The 20,401-nt window shown below is 42.6% G+C and overlaps 1 protein-coding gene across 2 annotated transcripts in view; it reads right to left on the bottom strand.

Moving 5' to 3' along the window:
• Positions 1-19,334, bottom strand: part of LARGE1 (LARGE xylosyl- and glucuronyltransferase 1) — a 289,002-nt gene extending 269,668 nt beyond the window's left edge. For both annotated transcript variants that reach the window (XR_010607125.1, XM_065646803.1), the window contains exons 1-2: positions 18,587-19,334; positions 16,503-16,589 (exon numbers count right to left, since the gene is read on the bottom strand). The gene's annotated coding sequence lies outside the window, so the exon portion shown is untranslated. The remainder of the gene's footprint in view (positions 1-16,502; positions 16,590-18,586) is intronic.
• Between the last annotated feature and the right edge of the window lie 1,067 nt (positions 19,335-20,401).

The raw sequence follows: 20,401 nt of genomic DNA, 5'->3' as shown, positions 1-20,401 counted from the left end.
TTTGAGTCATGCTCTTTAAATATTTTCCCAAGGTCACTTGGGCACTTGTGCACGGTATTTTCTGAATGGTCTGTGCTTTTAGTCCTTACTGAACAATTGGCTTCCTATAGAAATACCTGCAGAAGAAAGCAGGAAACACAACTGACAATACAAGATAAAACGATCAGTGGGTCAAACCGTGAAATGTGGTGCTTTCTTTATGACTCCAAATCTCTAAAATAAAGATTGAAAATCTCAGCGTTAGATACAGCTTAACCATTATTTATGGACTTTCAATTCCTGAAGCCAGGAATAGTTGCTGGAGTTCTACAGCCTGATTCCATCAGGCTAGATGATCAGATTAATTCCTCTGGCATTAGTGAACATTATGGGGAAAAAAAAGAAAGAAAATACTAAGAAATTAAAAGCAAATTTTTTGCACCCTACTCTCTCAAAAAACACAAAAGAAATACCAAGCCCATCCCCTATTATATCTCAACAAGAAATCCATCTGGAAAGTCTTACCTTCCAGATGCCTTCTCCTACCATTTCATTGCCCTGCTAATCTCTGCAACTACCCCTAGGGGGAAAACAAAGCACTGCACAATTTACGGTCAGGCTAACATTTTGAAGGATGGACAATGCAAAAGGTAATATACTCTGACAAGAGTCTGTTTCAATATTACAATCTTAAGAAGCAGAAAAACAGAAGTGGATCAATTTGAATAACACTGAATGCAAAACATGTATAAAAATATTTTTTTTAAAAAAAACCAAACAAACCAAAAAGTATCTCACATGGAAATAATAGTAAAGAAGTCCATCTGCAAAAAATAAATATGAGGAAGCCTACCAACCTCTCCCCCTCAAACAATCAAAGTTTAATCACGTGAATGTGGCCAAAACTTTGAACTATAATTTTTTTAACACAAAATCTGAAGTCAATTAAAACAAACTACTACCACAGTGTTTTAGAGAAGTCCACAAAATGTTCTCCCCAGGCTTCAGTATGACGGCAGGGCTTCATCTTGCCAGGAGTCACCTGTACACTAAAGAACCTTGTAAGCCTCTCAGTGAAGAAAGAGGGAGTAATTTTATTAAGTTACAGGGAGTTTGAACAGATTTGTAAATGAAGTTCTTTAAACCTTAAAGTCAGATTTCCTAGCCAGTCACATGAAATGCTCGGGCTTTGAGTAGTCCAGCTATCTATTTGAACTCCTTTTGGCTCAGAGAGAACCTCCCCAAGAAGTTAACAAAGTTCTCACAATAAACAGGTCTACCAAGTGCCTGACAAAGGATTAGTTCTACTGCTATCAACTCCTTTTGTTTGGTTGGTCTTAAGTGTGACTGAATTTACATGGCACCTCTTTCCAATATTAAGGTGCATTATAACAGTACAAACAAGCAAAGAGCTGATTTAAAATGTAAACAGTATTAACATACTTCTGGTACATAAATGCAGAAGGACACTCACCAAGGAATGAAAAAAAAGCATTTGGTTTTACATGGTTGCCATTCTCCCTGTTTTACTATATTCCATGCTCAAAAAACCCTTCTGAAGTCAGCAGCATGCAACTTGCAGAACACAACATTGTGTCCCCAGCATCCTCCCACTTCAGCTTTACAAGTTTTTATGCTTATGAGCTGCTGAAAGTATGAAAATCTGGACAGATACAGGCAAAACATGTGGATACAGGAAACAAAACAGTAAGAATTCATAGTGGTTTACCCCATTAGGCCAGGAATACATTACACATCGATGCTTGCTTAAACTAAGCACTCAACAGACAACTTAGTTGTTTCTTGGACATTATTCCAGAATCCCCAGAGCTATTAGATCCAATCCAAAGGAGTACAATCCTCCAGTTCCTTGTCGTTAGCAAAATAATTTAAGGCTTTATCTTTGCTATAAATGGTAGCATTACTTGGGGTTATTTTCAGAACACACTATTTCTTTACAGTCAGAAATGTTACCTAAAAAACTCATTGCACCAGCAGAGTAAGTAACATATAAAATCATTGCAGCAAGTTCACATAACAAAATAAAACGTATGAGGTCAAACCCCTTTTATCATCCCATGTTGCAAGCGTCACATACATACATGTTCCAAGAAGTGAAGCAATCCATGTATCATGCATATTTGGAAAAACACTCTAAATTGGAAAACTACTCTAAGTTACTATGAATTTCTGTACACCACCAGTCTTTCTTCCAGATACAGATTTCGGTTATTCCTCCAGATATATAATTTGAGTCATAATTCCTATCTGGAAATGTACAAAGTCTGAAATTTTAAAAATAAAGCCATTTCAGCTTTCACAACATGATCATAATCTTGAAAGTGTCTTAACTGAAAAAATTCCTCCTTTGCACAGCATTCAGATTACTCAGAAGACAGAATATATATCCACGAAACCTTACGAAAAGAAAAGCATTTCTGACTTCTATGAAGAATATAGGCCAAAGTCCCCTGCATTTTTTTGAAGTTGTAAGTAATCGTTATTAATTTAGAGATGCTGTATTTTAGCAGAGCTAGAGAAGACAGGTTCATTTGCTGTGGTAACATTTACTACGGAAATATTTTTATTTGCTATAGCATCACCCTCTATTGCACAAGTAGCTATCTCGTAAGACAGCACTACTTGCTTTTCTCACCACTGTTATTTCGTCTCATAGGTTCTTCCAAAGATCTCTGTTCGTGAAATGTTTGTCAAAACGCACTCACGCGTAGCACCAGGCAGAGAAGAGATGAGAGACAGATGCTTCTGCATGTTAGTGGGCGGGATGGGAACGAAGCTGGGGAAGCAGCTTTGCATCCAATCCATTATAGCTATTTTCCTTTTAACCATCTAACAGCAACTCACAAATTCACCCGAAACGCGCTAAATCCTCTGAACTTACGAAATGATGCATTATTGAAGTCACAGCAGGGAAGCCAGCTCAGTTTAGAGGACATAAAAGACTAGCTCTGGAACAACTTTTTTCATTACAAGGTTATGGATAAAAAACAAAGGTAACATTTTGATGTACCGTGAAGATGCAGAGTCACAGCAGCTGCAAGGTAAAAGCTCTATTTGTATTTCTTTCCAGAAGAAATTCCTTTCCAGGAAAAAAACCCTCTCAGATAGCTCTAAAACAGCCAGGTAGATCAGCAATGGCTTAATCTCTTAGTTCCCTGTTCCAGCATGTTACCTTTCTTCCAGGTATAGTCTCTTTAACTACTCGAGTGCACAGCTCTTGAAATAAACTAGCTAAGATCTGAAACTCACTTCCATCCTTCCATTATAGATTCTATCACTGCAACATTTACTACTCTAAAACTGAGGCTGTGGTAAAGTTTGCAAGTTAAAGAAATACATTCTATTTTTCCATTTTTTTCCTCTGGTTTAGATTGCTTATTTTAATACAGGCCTTTACTGGTTGCCATATTTGTTGAAAGCACACAAAGACATGAATTCTGCCAACCTATATTCACATGTACCAACTGCACATATATACACTGCAGGTACAGCACATGCATTCCTTACTAGTGTTCCATATATCAAAGTATAAAATGGAAGATATTTCTTTGTAGTATCACCACGGGACAGAACTGAGCAGAAAGTCCTTATCTAGCTCTATCTAAGCTATTGAAGGTGAAATCAGAGGTGAAAGGCATTCAGCAAGAATGGCTAAACCCATAAATGGTCCAAAATTATTTGTTTTATTACATGAATACAAGAGACTACAATCATACTGAAGAGGTTATTATCAAATCTCTTCAGTGGCAAAGCTTTCTGTCAAAGAGGACAAATAAAAACAAGTGCATAAATCGCAAGGACATGTGGCTTAAGGCCATTATCCCACAGGATTACAGAATGGTTTTTGCATCCTCCCTCTTTGCTTTTAGTACCTCCATCTTTGTTTCAATATTGTAGCTATTATTACCAGTACTATCTGGAGACCAGAATCCCCTGTAGTTATGAACGGCAAACAGAAAAACCCTCTCACTTGTTAAGAGAGAATCTAGGATGTGCTTTAAAGGTGCATTCAGTAACCTTAGGATAACAGTGTGTTTTTAATGAGTCCTGCCAGTCTTGTCCAACTGTGTAATGCTTTAATTATTGAGCACTGTACTGGGCATTATAGACCGTGGTTGCCAGGCACCACCAAAGACCCATGGTTTTGCTGTGCTAACCACGGTGCAAATTCCTAATGAAGAAACTATGCGTGTTCCAAGGTACTCTCACAATCCAAACGTATGATTAAGGAAAACAAGCGGCTAAACCAGGGAAATACAGCTAAAGCATAGAAGAAACAGGGCAAGTCTAGCAATCGGTGGTCACCACACATTTGGGGATGCAACAAGGGAGTAATCATCCTCAAAATAACACCATCACTTTCACTGACAATATTTAGAACATTCATCACAGATTACAGTGTGTAAATATCTCACAGCCTAACTCAAAATGAAGACTACAGTTAAGGAAAATTGCTCAATTTATACATAGTACAAATGAGGATTGTACATAGTACAAACTCGGACTTTAACTTGGACTCCAGATAAAATAAGAAATTGATGTTCTATGCAACTCTAAGCAGATAATTAAAAGATTTCATCGAGTAACCCACAAATCTTATACAGGTCATCATGCCACCTCACCTCTGTTCAAGTTACAGACATCACTACAGACACACATACACTTCTCAATTTCTAAGAACACTTTTCAAAATACACTTTCATGCACGAAGAAAAAAAATTCCCAAACATCTAGCTTACCATCAACTTTCTTTTTTTTCCAGTCAGCAACTGCAAACATTTGGTCTCAAGGCAGCTGCTCTTTCCCAGAGACACACACACATTTGATCCAAAATGTGGACCAAAACTGGATTAGTAAAAAAAATGCAGTTTCAAACTGAAAGGTGGGGTCAAAAAACTAGAAGGAAAACCCGAAGTGAGAGAGTCAGTGAGGAGGTGGCAAGAACGTGAATACTGTTTATAAAACCAGAATGCTCTTCTTCCTGACTGCTAAGCCACTATTCTCTTAAAGACGGGAAAGAAAGAAATTGGTTTAAAATCTTCAGTCCTAAATTTCTCCTTCAAAATTATGGTGCTTTTCAGCAAGGCAGTTGCTGACTCAAGTAAAAAGCTTAGCAAAGCTGAGCAGTAATTAAGAGATTTCATTTACAACACAATTTCATACTTGTACAGGGGGAAATGTGCTTCTTATGACATGAAATTTCCCATAATACTGTACAGATGCATAGAGATAGTCTTTCATTTGTCCTATAAAGTAAGCCATCACTTCTTATGGTAAGTAAATATGCACTTGAATAAAGACAAATATTGAAGGCAAAACTTAAGAGGTAATGAATACCACTCAGATCTGAAGAAAACAGTTCTTGGAGCTTTTTAGGATCATGTATTCAAGTCCCGTTCCAAAATCCAAGTCAACAGGCATCATGCCATTACATTCCTATATAGTTGGAGCAAGCCTCAATGGCTCTGCAATACAATTTCCTAAGCTGTATTTACAGAAATTAGACCTGTATCAGTTTACACTTGATTTTAAATCCATGGTTTCAGTTTGTGAACCCCTGAATGTTTTACAGATGCACATGCAGATGGAAAAATAATGTATATGAGTCTGCATTTCCTAGTCAATCAAGAACTAAGAACCTTAGAAATTGTCTACAGATCACCACTTATTCTAAATAATTTTGCAGGAGTTAATGACCTTAAAGATGAGAATTTCGACTATGTAACATGGCACAGTTACCTTCACCTCAATGAAGAGGATTCCAGAACTTCTTCCTCCCATCTGTAGTTCAACAATAGCAAGAAATTATGCACTAACTGTGCCAAGTCTGGGTAGAGGACCTCTCCTTTATCTGAGTATTTAGCATTTTTTAAAAAAATAAATATCTAAGAATCCAAAACTTCAGTTGGTCTGTTAGTTACAGACATGCAGGGAGAAGAAGAATTAAACACTACAAGTATGACAGCACCTTGGACATCAGTGATGCTTAGAGAGATAAATTAAATGCACTGAGCATATCCCAATCTGCATTCTAGAAATAACAAGTAATCTTGGATACACTTCTATGCCAGCCCCTAGCAAAGCGGCTTCTAGAATACAGATCCTCATCTGCATCAAAAAGCTACTCCTGAGCCACAGAATTAAAGCAAAACCTCACATATCTGTATTTGTGTTCTGCCAGCAAAATAAGTAAGCCCAAAATTCTTAAAATCACAGCATCCCCTCCAGTTTTCACACTAAGGATAAGCTATGACAAGAACATCTTGAATGAAAATTAGTTCTAAATGAAAGCAAGAGTACTTAGCACCTTTCTGGTGCATTTCATCATTCAAAAACACTTTGCAAATATGATAACGTTCCAAGGTACAAAAGAACCATTGTTTCAGTGCATGGAAGCAAGAAGAGGGGATGCAGAATTTGGTAGCAAAATGAATGGATGGATGGCTGATACCTCAGTTTTGTATACTGTGGTTTCATTCCCATCTTGATGACACATCAAAACAGGTTCTGCAGAGCAAGAATGGCAAAGGAATACTACATTACTGTATACTGAGAGATCCTGGTAGACCTGTGTTGCTTTCAACACTAATAGTTTCCCAACTGAAATTCCTGTTACTTTTCTTAAATTAAGACTGCAATTTTTTTTTATTCTATGCCACTATAAGAAAAGCTTTTATACTCTGATTGAGAATAAAGTGTTTTTCCTTTGCAGTTCTCATTACTGCACTTCCAAAGGCATACAAGCCTAGAAGAGTCAAGATGCCAGATACAAAGCTGTAATTTGTTTAAGTTTGTCCATTACATGTCCTGCTGAATTCCGTTTTCATTTGTTAGGATGCTTTGTGTCTCTTGAGCCACAGCTAACAGGAAAGACTTATGCAAAATATTCATTGTGAAACATTATTTGCTACTGAATTCATGTTCATTTGGGGTATCTAACACTACAAAGATAAATCGACGCTGGGATCTCTGCTGAGAACTCCATGGCATCCTGAAGCATCAGTGCATGCTTGCTAGCATTCCACCACAGCAAACAATGGTAGCCGACGGATGGTGAGCCCATCCCAAAGAGCAGGACTCTGACAGATCCTCACCTATATGGGTTAGTACCTCACGCACTCCACTTTTAGCAGGACTGTTTTCAATGAGACAGCTTATAGGAAAAGTAAAGCAAGAACTGCAAAGTTTTTCACTTTGGTATTTAATGCTCAGCTCATCAAGGGCTCAGCTTGAAGCCCTGTGAACCTGGCAGAAACATTCCCACCGGCATTTTCAGTAGGGCCTTGAAAAATTAGGGGCTTGAACTTGATAGAGAAAGAAATAAAAGCTAGTTAAAAGAGCAAGGAGCACAGGTTTCATGTCCTCTCATTGTTCAGCCTAGTTTAGCAGGCGTGGTTACTAGTGGGAATTTGCACCGGGTTACCCCAGTCAACTCAGATAAGTGTTCTGGTCAGGAAAAAAAAAAGGGGGGGAAGTTGGCTGCCAGGTCGACATTTGACAGGAATACCTAACTGAAAATATTAGAGGGTTTTATCTAACAACCTCCTTGGATGAAAGCACAGAGGATTCACAAACAGACCTGAGATAACCTGAACAATTAGAGAGTGATTTCTCACTACAAAGATTCAAGTCGGCATTACAAATGGCTCCTGAAAATGCTTCTCACTCTTAATAATGTTATCTCTGGCCTGCTAGAATACTAGTGCTCTATCCACTAAAACTTCACATGAAATTCCATTTTGCTCTGATCAATCAAAGATACCAAGTCCTAAAAACGACAGCTGTACCTAACTCAAAACAAACCAAATAGAATGAGTTCTTGATGATCAAAAAAGTTGTATCACAAACTCAGATATGCATGGTGAATACAGGTAAAGAAAAAGACACAAAACCACAAGGGAATCTGGATTTCTTGCTGTCTGTGATGAATGACTCAGTTCCTGCCATGTTAGATACATTTCACCTTCTTAAATTACTATCATGTGGCAGGTGCAGTGGGATTTGTCTCCATCCTGCTAAAGATTTGTTTGGTTAGTCCAAAAAATTGGTGTTATACACTATTGTAAGATTTTATTTTAGCACTTTCAAGTCAAATATAAAAATGTACTTAAAATACCACATTAATTAAAAAGCAATGTAACCTGACAGAGAAAAACAGTTGTCCTAGAACCACACTGAATTTTTTCAGAACTGTCCCACGTTGCTGCTTCCAGTGGATCACAAGACTACAGCTTTTACATTTTACATTTAACAAAACCATCAATAAATAAGCCAGTATCATTCAAATGACAAGTTACTGAGATTAAAAGTAAAATTTCAAAAAGGAAAGTACAAACTATCAGTTTTCAAACACTTCAGCACACTCTTACTTCTGTAATTTGTAAGCTCTTTTGGGCAGGAATGGTTTCTCGCTTTGGGAATTTCTGACACCTCAGCTATGTTGGCTGACGGTGTGAAGAGTGACTGCTGATTGACACAACTTGGCTAGCAGAAGCTGCCACAGTAGTCACAGTTATATTGGCAAAAACAGTACTTTTATCTGAATTGCTTCCATCATTTGTGGGTTTCTTCTTTTTTGTATGAATAAACACAAGGAGAATAAACACAAGGAATTACAGAATCACGGGCAGCTGCACAGCTACAATCTTGTTGAGATGACACGGACGTGGTGGCATGGCTTGTATGACTAGAGTGCTGCAATGGAGAAATACTGGCTTTTTAGGAAGGACATGTGGGAAATACAAGGAGGTGGAGTCACCCTTTATATGAGGGAGCAGCTGGAATGCATGGAGCTTTGCCTGGGCATGGATGATGAGCTGAAAGCTTACAGGTAAAGATTAAAGAGTTGACCAGTATGAGTGACATTGAAGTGGGCATCTGCTATAGGCCACCTGACCAGGAAAAACAAGTGGATGAGGCCCTCTACAGACAGGTAGAAGCAATCTCGCATTTACAGGACCTGGTCCTGGTGACTTAAACCACGCTGATGTCTGCAGCAAAGACAACACAGCCAAGCAGAAGCAATCCAGGAGGTTCCTGGAGAGCACAGATGACAAATTCCTGACCCAAGTGATAGGGGAGCCAGCAATGAGAGGTGCTCTGCTGGACCTCATACTTACAAACAAGGAAAGGCTCCCTGGGTATGTGAGGGTCAAATGCAGCCTTGAGTTACAGTAACCATGGTGGCATTCAGGATCCTGAGAGGAGGCAGAAGGGCAAAAAGCAAGATCACAGACCTGGACTTCAGGAGAACAGACTTTGGCCTCTTCAGGGATCTGCTTGCAAGAATACTATGGGACAGGGCCTTGGAGGGAAGAGAAGGTCCAAGAAAGTTGGTTGATACTCAAGGATCACCTCCTCCAAGCTCAAGAACAGTTCATCCCAGCGAGCGAGAAGTTAAGCAAAATTTCCAGGAGGCCTACATGGATGAACAAGGAAATCCTGGCAAAACTCAAACACAAAAAGAAAGTATACAGAAGGTGGAAGCAGGGACAGGTAACCTGTGAGGAATATGGCGATGCTGCCTGAGCATGCAGAGATGCAGTCAGGAAAGCTAGAACCCATCTGGAGCTGAAACTGGTGAGGGATGTAAAAACATCAGTATCTGAAGGGAGGATGTAAAGAAGATGGAGTCAGATCCTTCTCAGTTGTGTTCAGTGACAGGAAAATAGGCAACGAAACACAGGAGGTTCCCTCTGAACATCAGGAAACTTTTTTTTTTTTTTTTACTGTAAGAGTGATTGAGTGGCACAGGTTGCCCAGAGAGGTTGTGGAGCCTCCCTCTTTGGAGATATTCAAAAGCCACCTGGACATAGTCCTGGGGAACCTGTTCTAGGTGGCTCTGCTTGAACAAGGGGGGTGGACCAGATGACCTCCAGAGGTCCCTTCCAACCTCAACCATTCTGTGATTCTGTGAAAGCCCTGCTGTGTCAGAAAAGTTCCAGCCACGCATCAGTGTTTATATCACTGCTTTATACCAGCCTTCCTATTCCATAAAGTACCCTTAAGGTACACAGAGTCTGTGTATTTGTGCTTCACCCAGCATGAAGGGAGCCCTCTCTCAACCATGGCCTCTAGGCGTTTTAGCAGCATGAATAAATAACTGTTTTCTATACTACAGCTGCAATTCCACTGTTTCAGACAGAAAAGTCAAGATGTTTTCCCAAATCATATTACCTCCATACATAGCAACTTAAAATACGAAAGCCTGGCAGAAAGGGAAAAGAAAGAAGAAAAAAACAATATTAAAAAATCAAACTCGAGCCTTTCTCAACATACCAATGTCCAACACAGCACAAAAAAACCTGAGGAACAAAACCCAAACACAGAAAATAAAATATGCCGTAAAATGAATTATTTCAGAGAATTCTTGATGCTAACTGCAGGTCCAGAAATCCTAATAACTGATACAGAATATGATATTTTTTGGTCTGAGAGCAGAAAGGGAAGAACATCAGCTATGAAAAACTGGAAGAGCTTTGGGGCAAAAAAGGACATCTGAAAATTTTGTTCAGTATCACACTACACCACCTTCAGACACCTGTTAAATACGGATTTACCTCAGTACCGTTTCTCATCTCTCTCTACTTGCTTCCATCTTAAAAAATGTGCCCAGCAGCACAGTGGGATCCATGCCATGTGAATATGGCAATAGCCTCCCATTCGGACAGATCCTGTGCCTGCCCCTGCTTATTATCACTGGCCAAAACCGATATAAAATGATGTCATCAATGAAAGTACAACATTTTTAACCCAAATAGCATGTGCCAATAGTTCAGTGGAGACTCTGGTCTCCTTAATGTTCCTTTATGGGGACTTCTGCTAAATGGCAGTGGCCTGTGCCAGCTTCCCTCTCCAGGTTCTGGGCACCACCTGGCCATAGATAAAACTCCATGGATTTAAAGAACATTAACCTACAATCTTTAAAGACCAAGATATATTTGTTTGCTCCTTCAAGCGTTCTCCTATTTCCTTCTCCTTTAAATGCTGTATCACTTTCTATTTTTGAGAAGTAAAACACACTCTTTTCTTCTTTTGGTCACAACGCTGCCCCTAAATCAACAAAGAGTATCTGTAAACTCTACTGTGATAAGTTTTTTTAGTCATTTATTCACTTGTCATTTAACTTTTTTTTTGTTTAAGATGCACGTACACTCTGCATATTTACATTAAAATAGTTGTTATATGCTGAGTATCATCAGTGACTTGGTTTTATCATCTAAGGCACAAGTATATTAAGCAATAGTTCGTGCTGAAGACAGTGGTGTTTTCGTGTGCTTAAAGCACAGAACAGTGACTCTTTCAGGAAACCTGAGTTCTGCTCTTTGCTTTTTGACTAACCACTCTGGCAACTTTGCTCAAGTCACTTCACCTGCAGTGGACCAGTTTATTTTCCTCACTCTAACCTGCTCTGTAAAGCATTAAGGAACTCATGGATTTATTTCCACAACATGCCTAAGACTAGAGCATTGCTAAAGTTATTCTGCGTATGAAAAATAACTGTCATCCATTTCAGTTCCTTTTACACTAGTGGCACAACATCATTATTTTTGCTCATCCTGATGAAGAAAATATGTTAAGAACATTTTCTTCCCAGCCCATTCACCAACTGTGCACAGTTATTCATGCTGCGATTATAACATAAATAAAAATCTAAGCTTCTTGAACAGTAATTTGACACGTTTCCAACATATCATGCAGCTTGATATACCTCCGGCGCCAGGTACGAGCACTGGTGTGTGAGCAGTGGACACTGGCAGTATGAAGAAGTCAAGATTTTACATTCAGCTGCCCCTGTGGGGCATGCAAAAGCAAGGGGCATGGCTCTGGGTACCAGCAGTAGAGAAGTTCCTTCTTCCTAGGTCTCCTATAGCAGAGACTTAGGCATGGATTCCAGAAATGCTTCAATAAGCTAAGGCAGTCTATTCTCTAACATGCAGTAACGTAAGCCACTGTTAGTATACTCTCCTCTTCACATCTGAGGTCTGAGAGCACCTATGGAAGGATGTGAATTTATTCTCATACACACCCATTCTTCATGAAAGTCATCTAAACTGCAAGATGATTGCTGGACAATGCATGTAAGACAGCTACATCTGAAATATTCTCAGCTTATACATGTATATTATTACTCTCTGAGATAATAGCACAGCCCAAATTATTGGTCTGGTTGCATTCTGAATAGGTGTCTGAAAAACCTGACATAAAATCAACATCATCATGTACAAAACCGTCCCTTTCCTGCCCATCACCAAATGGTTTGTTTCAGCCACTAGCAAGTCCTGTCTTCCAGTGGACTCAATATCAGTACTTATTTTTTTCTGTCTTTCGCCATTTGTAGCATCGTGCATTTTGTCAGCATAAATCTCAATGAAAGAAAACATCTCAAACTAAAAGCTTCTTCCATTTCTTTAAACTGATCATTTTTTGCTCTGTGTAACTTAACATCAACAAGCAATTTTCCAAGTACTAAAAATTGTTTACAACATCATTACCTACTGATTTCAACTACTTGGAAGAGTCACCGAAGAGGAACAGTTTTCTCATAAATGTAGTTGATATTAAAGAGCTCTGGAAGACCAAGATCAAAGACACAAGTTATAAAATATTCCAATAATAAAAAATTCCAATAAGAACATTAAAAGCCCACCTTTACAGGGACCTCATTCTTCAGTGCTCCATTTCTCTACTTCGACAAAAGAGCATCTAGTTGCATGTACACTCAACACTGAAGAATCAAAAAATACAGACAATCGTACCCTTTTAAAGCAGTAGGAACCATTTTAGGTTATTTAAGAATTTCAAGCACACCAGCCAATATTTTATCTTATAAGACTTGTCTTACATGAATGACAACCTCCTCGTGTTTAAATGAGTCACATTCTAGAACCAGTCTTAGGATTGAAAAAAAGTGAGACTACAGAATTTAACTGCTGCTTGCGGAGCCTCAGAGTTAGTGTCAGTTCATTTTCTATAAAAAACAGGAAGCCTAGGACTCCCTTCTGTTAGAAGATAAATGAAAGCTAATATTCTGATGAGAATCATGATCTAAAGAACATATATTTGGGGATTTAATAATGCGAGAATGACTGCCTTTCATTTCTTATGTCTATCCAGTGGCATATACCTTTCTAGTACCTTCAGCCTGAAAAATATTGAATTAAGCAGATTCATACATTGAGATCCAGTAATATCTGAACACAAAATTCCATTTGCAGTATTGATTAGCAGCAGCAGTAACTGGAGACAGAAGGGGCACCAATTACCAAGGGAATTTAGTCTTGAGGCAACTGAGGTTCAGGGGCACAGCAGGGGAGTCAGAGAGAGGAGGAAAGTAAAACCCAGCCAGAAGGAGCTGGGCTGAGAAGCCTGAATATCAGTTGGAAGCTTCATCTCGTCTTAAAAGTTCACAATTCTTGATCCCCCCATTTCACCATGCAATAACATTTTTTATTCCAGGATGAGAAGCATTCTTTTCTCCAAATAGACAAATTAATTGCCAACTCCCTAAACAGGTACAAAAGTCCATCTGGAAATTCTAAGAAAAAATTTCGTACTGAAAAAAAAAGAATCTAATTTCACAATTCCTTTCCTTCACTTCTTAGCACTTTCTCTCCTTTTCCTCTCCCTAAAACAAAATCCTTCATTCTTTTTCTCTGTATTTAAATGAAGATTGCACAGTTACACAGTTTTCTAGTTTTCTTCTGGTCCTAAGTCTTAGCTGCCAAATGCCTACTAGGAGATAAAATCCAAAAGCTAATGATCCAACTGAAAGGACGGCACTTTGCATGTAAATACCATGCTCTAGAATAAACCTTAGAGGAACTATTGAAAGCTGTAACTGAAAGCACCAACTCAACTTCCCTGTAAGTTTTTAAGTAGCAGAAAAATTCTGGTGAAGAAAATGGGAGGATACTTAAAAAGTCGGGGTATTTTGCTGAACGTAAGTTTTCTTATAGAAGAATGTGAAATCAGGTTTAAACTGATATGGGTGTTGTCCTGATTCAAAAATCTATGGTTCTGGTGTTAGCACTGCTACTTGCAGTTCTGCCAAACAACAGCAGAACAAAATTTGTTACAATTTCTGTCATTTTCAGAGATACCTGGGAAAACAGCCACTGTTAATTGATATGACCCTTGACTAGCTGCCCCTCAGGCAGCGTTTGGGTCAACATGTGCAGCTATCCCCTGTAGACACAAAATTGGTATAGTCATGGAGTAATATAAATGACTCATCAGCACTAAAAAACACATGGGAGAAGAGTAGAGTGGTGGTGGCATCTGTCTCCTCATAACACTGGTCAACAGATCGGAGGCTTAAGGACAAGGAACTCTTTCCTTGAAGTGTCATCTATTTATTTTTATTATTTTCCAGCGTACCTACCTTACATGGAGGTTAGTGAGGAAGACTGCATTCTGCCTGCACCGTCTGAGATTCCCAGCTTCCTCCATCATCAGGCTTATGTGATTAGATCTGGCTTTTTATTATAGCATTGGACAGACATTGCTGGGGTTCTTCTTGCCAGTTTTAAGTGCAGTTTCTACCCAGTTAACTCCATTGTTGTGGAAATAGTAACTATATCCCAGAAAGAACAGTGATGTGGACACTCCTGTAAGCACTGTTAGATCAGACCTGGTCTGATCTGCACATGGAAACAGGTAATAAAACTATTGTACACAGTTTGCTTCTAATTTTGACACAGATGGCATTTAAACAAGGATACCAGTCTTGGCAGTTTTAGTTCAAAGTCAGTGCCAAGGCCAGGATAATCCTTTCTAGCAATTTTCTCCTTGACTTTTGAGCCACCGAGTTCCATCTAAATAGAATTCGTTATCTGCTACTCCCCTTCTACAGCCATGCATTGAACAAGCTTTGACGAGACACAGGACAGACCCTCAAATACCAAGCCATATGACACCAAAGAGAGTCAATCCTCACAAGCTACAAAGCTCATTTCTTAACCTGTATCTTCAGGTGGGTGTACCACAAGGAAGAGACAATTAGTGATCCAAAGAAAAAAAAAAATTAAAAAAGGAAGAGTAAAATTACCTTCCTTTATGGTAGTTCTGACTCTCCAGCTCTTAAATTATGCCAAGTGTGGGATAATGAACACTGATTGTTTTTTAACGCTAGCACTCGCTACAAAAATGAAGATGAGCCAAATCCAGACAACCAACAGAGCAAAAAGAGTGCATGTGCTCATATATGTTTCCTTACACAAAACTACTTTTCAGAAACTTCTTTAGCCACAGAATTAGGCAAATAACCAATACACCTAACTCTGGAGGAAGTAGAAAAAAAGCTTACAAAGAAATGTAAACCTGCATTGGCCATTATGTCCTTTTCTCACATAAGTCTTTATCTTAATGTTATCAGTGCACATAGGTCATAGGAAAAATAGATACACCAGAATCTCATACCCTTAGATTTCTTTTAATTTATTCTAATGCCGATGATTTAAGTCTTCAATCAAAGCTGGCAAGAGCTCATATACATAAGCTTTCATAAAAGTCAGGAAAATTACAAAAAAAAAAGAAATGAATGCTGTTGTGGATCTAGACAAGCGCTCCACTCAACATCAATAGGAGTTTGCATGTAGATCAAGTTTAGCATATAGTGCGAAGACTTTATAGGCAGGTTATGAATTTTCCCCATTATTAGCCTTCAGTTTATAAACGCCAGGCAAAATGGCTTGGGTTTTGTTGGTTTCATGTGTGTGTGTGTGTGTGTCTGTTTTTTTAAGACTGCTCTCCTAAAGACATACATACAAGAAATCAGAGGATGAAAAAGGAGAGTATTCCAGCAGGGGTCTATTGACAACTGATCAATTATTCCAAGTGAAAACAAAAAATACACATTTGAAAAAGAAATAGTCACACAAGTAATAGTTTGGAGAATTGTTCCTTCAAAACCACTATATTTAAGAACACTTCAGTGATTTAAGTGCACCAGTTTGCTGAAACAATTCATTCAGACACAATACTACTTTTGCTAATATTAAGTCATACACACTGAAATTTCAGCAGATCAGGCCTTTGACAGATCTTAATGTTGTCAACAGGCATGCAGTCATTCACCGCTGCTCTGTACTTTGGCTTTCTGAGGACTGTACTTTGGAATTCCTGTAGCCCGAATAGCTGGCACAGGGAATTCAACATATTAGTAATACTGTTCTCAGTGCTCCTTCAAAGAAAACCAGTACATATTTCTCCAGACTTGAGAAAACTTGTAATCTTTTTATATATCTTTTATATCATCTGAACATAGAAGAAAAAAAGTTGTCATACATATTTCAGATACAAAAAAAAAGCTGCCTGCATACTGCCATCCAAATACCCCCAAGCTATGCTTTCCTTACCAGCAACTGAGAAGGGAACAGGAAAGATGCAACACGCAACATAAATCAAAAATTGTGACAACATCAACAGGATGGAGAAAAGGAACCTGCTACCATGGCGGGCAATTAAAAGACCAAAAAAAAAAAAAATCAAAACCAACCTACCAATCCAATTATCCATCAGAGACTCTGCAGTTACTGCGGCTTCTACATGACTTGCAGTGCTGCTGATCAAGGGCCGTCACAGGACACCTAAGCAATAAGAATTTCATATTTCAAACTTGGAACACTTATCAGCAATTTGCACTTTTCAAGAAGCCTAGGGATACCTGCCCCACCTTGAGTATTTCCCATTTAAAAAACTGCAACACGGTGAGGATGTTCAGTGTTCGGGGTTTTGTTAACTTTTTCTGTTCTTATGGTTAAACTAACCTTTGATAACCTACCTCAATATGCAGCAAGGAGCAGAATGACTTTGTTAAAAGATTTCCCCTGCCCTAAACTCATCACCTGAGTTTATACATGTGATTTTTCCTCTTAGCTTACAGTACAATAATGGAGCTCTATAAGGTGAGGAAAAAAACCTTCATTTCACATGTCTTATTACAATAGGCTGTGCATTTTCATCACTGAAAGAGGAAAAAAAAAACCAACTCATACTAGTCCCCCTAGTGTACCTTTGCAGTAGGAGTCTAAAGAATACGTGGTAAATCACTACCCTATCTTTTTGTGTGAAAGTAGCATTTCTTTTTTTTAGTAGAAGACATAGCCACTTACAAAAACTGCAGGGAAACCAGGCAACCTTTCAATCCACTTATCTAATTTCCCGCTGTTTCTATTTCTGAACAAGTAATAAAAAAATGTTATACAAAGAAAATTAATCTGTATCCAGAAGATTTCATTAAATAAAATGGGCTGACCTGTTGGCAATTGCCAGATCTGGTTTTAACCTAGCACTTTGTTTAGCCGGTGCTTTCTGTTCCTTTTATTATATAAAAAAAGCTAACCATGTTTAAAAGACATCTGATTCATTGTCATTTCCATCCTGGCATCCATACCTTCCAGAACATATAAATGACAATTAGAGCTGTGAAAATGTTTCCTTGTAGTAAGTTTAAGAGTGCTATAAAAACCAAGTACATAATACATAAATACATAATACAAAAATACATAAATACAAACCATAATACAAAAAGGTAAGACCTTATAACAACTGTTCAGATGCCTCCTCAGGCTAATTTTCAGTTAAAAAAAAAAAAAAAAGCATGTTGGAGAAAAGTTGGCTTTATTCGCTGTCTAGCAGTTCCCCCTGTTCCAAGTTGAACAAAGCAGAAGACATTGTACTCAGGTGAAAATACAAATAAAGATCGCTTCTCTGATGCTCTACAAAGGAGAAAAATCACTTGCTTTCTAAAAACAAAACTGGGCACAGAGGAAGAGCCAGGAATCTCTCCAAAAAGTGTTATATAAGGCATTGTCAAACTTCATGTCACCTCTACAGAGGCCGCAAGTTGCTATTTTTCCTCCCCTGGTGAGCAGGGATTAATAATCTAAATGACACAATTCTCGGAGAGGCGGTGATAGCAGACGCCTGCCCAAAGGAGAGCCTCCTGAGCTGAAGGCTTGCTGGGGAGGCTGCAAGGGGATGGAGAAAGCACCCTCCTCGCCTCGCCGTCCCAGACAAACTCCAGCTTCGCTCCGAGCTGGCGGGCAGGTCCCGTTCGGGCAGGCAGCCCCCCGGAGCGGGCACGCCGAGGGGCAAGGCGCTCCCACCCCATGGCGTGACAGCCCCCCAGCCGCACGGCAGCCACCGTCTCTCCCCCGCGCAGCCGGCGGTGCCCGGCGGGACGGCGGCCCCGTCGTCCCCGCTCCGCCGCACGGCTGGACCCCCCCGCGGAGCGGGAGCACGTCCCGGCCGGAGGAAGGGGGCGTGGGGCGCGGTGTAAACAAGCACCCGGGCGGACTGGCGAGGGGAACAGCGTGCGAGCCGGGCGGGGTAACCTCTTTCGGCCCTGGGGAAAAGGGGATGTGCCCCTTCGTGCCAGCGGAGCGACGAGCGTGCGCCCGCCTCAGCGGCTTCTCAACTCCAGATCTGATGGCGATTCCACGAGATAAAACCACCAGCCCATCCCTACCGGACTCGGATGCTCCCTCCCCCGGGCTGCTGGAAGGGAGACACTCACCGATTGTTTCTCGCTCTCCCCCGCCCCTCGCCTCTAAAAGCAGCAGCGACCCGACCGGGCACTTACCTTCGCCGGGCGGTTTCCGGGCCGCCGGGACGGGCGCTCAGCGCCCGCCTCTCCGCGCAGGCGAGCGGTCCTTCCCCCTCCTTCGCTCCGGGCGGGCAGCTCCAGCTCCGTCCCCGCAGCCCGGCGCTCCGAAGGTGTCAGCCGGCGGGTCCCAGCCGGGGCGGCACTGGCGGCTCCACTCTCCGCGGGATGAGGTGGGAGGAGGTGGAGGAGGGCGGCGGGGAGGTCCCCACTCTGCCCGGGATGCGCCGCCGAGGTGGCCGCCTACCCCTCCGCCCGGCTGTCTCTCTCCAGGGCCTGCCCGCTCCCTGCTCCGCGCTGTCCTGAGGTGCAGCCCGGCGCCGTCCGGCCGTCCGTCCCGCTCGCCTTCCCCCGCCCCTCTCCCCGGCGGCGAGCCGCGCGGCGCACAGGCCCCGCCGGCGGCCAGAAGCACTCGGGGGCGACGGGGGATTCCGGCCCGGCCTCCTGTCCTCTCCCCGGGGCCTGGTGCACACTCTCCGCGGGGAGAGGAGGCCCTGCCCCGGCCTGGCGGGCGGCGAGCAGCCCCGAGAACGTCAGTGGCACCGTGGAGCCGGGCACAGAGAGGCTCCCTCCGGCACCGCCGCGGCCGCTGCTGCTGCTGCCGGCCCGGCCTCAGCGGCCGCTGGGTGCCGCGCTCCGCTCGGGGTCGCTCCGTGCCGGTGCCTCGCGGCCGCCTCCGAGCCTGAGTGCCAGGCTGCCCCCTTCGCCTTCCTTCCTTCCTTCCTTGCCGCCCGCCCCTTCCCCGCTGCCAGCCTTCCCCCGCCGGCTCCCTCCGGTGCCACGCTGCCCCCTGCGGGTCTCGCTGCCGAGGCTGCCCGCCGCCAGCGCTGCGCCTGGCGGGCCGAGGCGAGGGCGGCCGCCGCTGCCGTTCCGCGGGTGCCGGGAGCGGAGTGCCCGCCGCCGCTCTGCCCCGGGCTCAGCGGCAGCTGCAGTGACTGTGTGTCTGTGTCATGTCTGTGCATGGGCGGGCGGAGGCGCGGGCCGAGGCGGAGCCAGCCCGCCGACACGCCGCCCAGCGACAGGCGCCGAGCGCCCAACCAGCAGCAGCAGCGGCCGCCGCGGTCCGCCCGCCCGCCCCGCGCTGCGCCCCGGGCCGTTACACCTGGGCCCGGGCGGAGGGACACGGGCCAGACAGAGAGCCCGTCCCGCGGGAGGGGCTGCGAGGGCAGAGCCGGCTCCGCGCCGGGGGGGCCGCCAGCGCCACTCCCGCCCGCCTCCGCCCGCCTGACTGTCGTCCCAGCCGCCGGCGATCGCCCGCCTCACGGTGGTACCAGGCGCCGCACCGGAGCGCGCCGGTAAGTGATGCGGGAGCGAGCGGTGGCCGCGGCGGCCCGGCCCGGCCCGCCCTCGCCTCAGGCGCTGGCGGCGGGGTGCCCGTCAGGGAGGCGAAGCGGCGCCCGACGTTCCAGCGCCAGCTCTCGGCGGTGGAAGCCACAACTTTGTACCACCGCGCCAGCAGTGGACCCGCATCTCCTCGCTTTCGTGCGGCTTGTGCCCCTGCGTGCCGGTAACTGCACAGAAGTGATAAATGCACTTTTTTTTTTTTTTTTCCCTTGCCGTGGGCATAACCATCAACGCTCTTTTGTCATTTTTGTTCATCATCTTCCTTTCACTTCATCGGCGCTGTAAAATGGATCGTTGCAGTACATTAGCACGCTAAGAGGACCGTCCGATAAACTGTGTGTGTGGGTGGAGAGGGTGCCTGAAATGTCGAGGGGAGTGCCAGGAGAAATGAGGGGGGAGCAAACGTGCAGACAGTCCGATTTTAAAAAGGCATCGATGCGTTCTTAGAAT

Source organism: Caloenas nicobarica, chromosome 1, assembly GCF_036013445.1.
Source record: "Caloenas nicobarica isolate bCalNic1 chromosome 1, bCalNic1.hap1, whole genome shotgun sequence".
Taxonomy (NCBI): Eukaryota; Metazoa; Chordata; class Aves; order Columbiformes; family Columbidae; genus Caloenas; species Caloenas nicobarica.
This window is presented reverse-complemented; position numbering and strand designations above follow the sequence as displayed.